Genomic DNA, 2,992 nt, shown 5'->3' on the forward strand with positions numbered 1-2,992 from the left:
TCGTCACCACCACCACCACCACCACCGCCGCCGCCGCCGCACCTGCCACATACTTTCACACCTTCACTCTCCATCTTTCCTCATTACCTAATATAAATAACAACATAACTGTGCTATAAATAAGAAGGCAAAATATAATACAACTCTCTCTCTCTCTCTCTCTCTCTCTCTCTCTCTCTCTCTCTCTCTCTCTCTCTCTCTCTCTCTCTCTCTCTCTCTCTCTCCTCCGACCACCTGTCAGCAGTCCATTTGTGGCACACTCACTTCTTATCGGTTGTTGTATCGTTTACGTGAAGAGGAGAGGAGAAGAGGAGGAGGTGGAGAGGAGGAGGTGGAGGTGGAGGAGGTATTGGTGTTGGTGGTGGTGAAGGAAGAGGAGAATAAGAAGGAGGAAACGGCAGAGAAAATAGTATGGAAAGGAATGTAGTAGTCGTAATAGTAGTAGTAGTAGTAGTAGTAGTAGTAGTAGAAAAGACGGATGATGATAAAAAAATAAGCAGATGAACATTTACCACGCTAACAAAACCGTAATGAAGGCCGATAAAAATTTTTACCTCTTCTTGTGTTCGAGTTCTCTTTTTGTGACATTAGAATTTCAAGCGATGGGATTGATTTTTCCTGCTCGCTGTTCACAGATACTCAGATAATTACTGCTCTTAATGAACGTCCTAATGTCCATAACTCCATAAACTCATTAACTATTTTTGTTCGTTATGATCGCCCTTTGTTAACGCTCAGAGGACTCAAATAGAATAGCTTGCATGGACACAGACATGGACACAGGGAAAAAAGAGAGAATAAGAGATTAATATTGTCTTTTCTAAACGTTCTCAAGTAATAACTCGAGGACAACGAGACAGATGAACCTGGAGGACACACACAGCCGCACCTAATGCCTCTATCCTTACCTTCACTTGACTATTCTCTCTCCTTCCCATTCCCCGGAAAAAAGGCAGTTTGGAGTTTAACACACATATAGCACATGCATGCATACATACATACATACATATATACTTACATATATTCAAACGAGTGCGTATACACACAAACTGTATATGATTTGCTCAAGAAATAATAGAACAGTTTATTAAGGTTTTTAATCATGCCAAACACACACACACGCACACTCTCTCTCTCTCTCTCTCTCTCTCTCTCTCTCTCTCTCTCTCTCTCTCTCTCTCTCTCTCTCTCTCTCTCTCTCTCTCGCTTGCTCACAAAGGATACAAAGGAGCAAAAGCTGAAATATTCTTTCAAATGTTTTCTTAATCATATTAAGAGGCATTTTTAACACGAATTCTTCCACACGTTGTTTCCTTTTCCGTCTTTTCTTGTTTAATCTTAATGACGACCTTCAAAGGAAACTCGATTTTGATTTTCACGTGTCACGAACACACACACACACACACACACACACACACACACACACACACACACACACACACACACACACACACACACACACACACACACACACAGCCTCAGTGCCAGCAGTAATCAAAAAGACCGTCATACCTGCTATACACTACCTGCTGGAATCACTCTTTCATTCCGACGGACTACCGTTGAGGAGAAGGGCGTCAGGCGGTGTTCAACATGTCCGTACACCAACACCACAGAAAACATTAATATGATGGCAAAACAAAGACCACTAAATATTCCAGCGCGTAACAGAAGAAAATAGAAAACAAGTCGAAGTAATACAAGACACTGTTGACAACGAACATGGATGACTTAGAAAACCCATTAAAGTCAAGAGAGCAACGTCTACACTACTGTACCAAAAAAATTATTATAAGGATGAAATACCTTACGATATAAACATCGACAAGGATATCCTCACTACCTACTGAAAAAGAAGAAAAAAAAAAAATATATATATAAATAAATAAAATAAATAAATAAGTGAATAAAATAAAGCAAAACAAATAAATAAAAATGAAGAGCGCTAGTGGTCTTGGCGATTGGGAATAGGTGAAGAGATCAGTTTCGTTGTAGTTTTGTTAGTATCACATATAAAAACCTATAAAACATGACCTGAAATAGCCGAGCCGAAACCCTGAATCAATTAATGAGTAATAAGGCTAACCTCACTTCGAATACGGGGTGGGGCAATCAGCACACAGCTCACCAAACAGTTCACCCTTCCCTCTGGTCAGGTCGATAATGGGTACCTGAGAAAACGAAGGGAAAACAAATCCTGCAACACCATCTGTCTCACGCCCAGTGGCCAATGAGACGGAGATGAGCGCTGGGACCTCTTGCAGCTGTAATGCGTACACTCTGCTTTATTTTGAGGTTACAGAAGTATTCAAGAGACTGTGGTATAAATGAAGCTGCTTAAAAAAAAGTTACACGTGATTGTGAGAAACATTGTCTATTAGTGAAAGGGTTAATGTCACCCCTGTGTGTGTGTGTGTGTGTGTGTGTGTGTGTGTGTGTGTGTGTGTGTGTGTGTGCCATCATGAGTTGTGAGTGGCTGAGTCGAGGCATTCGCGACTACTCATATAAATGTAAAATACCATGCAATACCTTCGCCCATTACTCTCCCATTTCTTGCTCCCTGTGAAATACCAAGCAATAGTCTCGTCCTCCATTGCTGACCCATTTCCCACCCTCGTAAAATACCATGTAATATCTCTTTCCACACGGCTTACCCATTTCTCGCCCTTTACAAAACCAGTACCTCATCTACCATCCCTCTCCCATTTCTCGGCTCGTGTAAAATACCATGCAATACCTCCCCCCAATGCTCTCTCATTTCTGGCCCCATGTAAATTACCATACAGTTATCTCATCCCCATTACTTACCCATTTCTCGCTAATATTAGTAATAAGAAAAAAAGCGACCCAGTCTTATACACATTTACCCCATGCAATACCTCCTCCCCCATTGTTTACCCATTCCTCACCCGTGTAAAATAATACGTAATAACCTGCCCCCATTACTCTCCCATTCCTTGCCCACCGTGCCCAGTAATCGCCGCTGGGCAGG

This window comes from Scylla paramamosain, chromosome 22 (assembly GCF_035594125.1).
Source record: "Scylla paramamosain isolate STU-SP2022 chromosome 22, ASM3559412v1, whole genome shotgun sequence".
Lineage (NCBI taxonomy): Eukaryota > Metazoa > Arthropoda > Malacostraca > Decapoda > Portunidae > Scylla > Scylla paramamosain.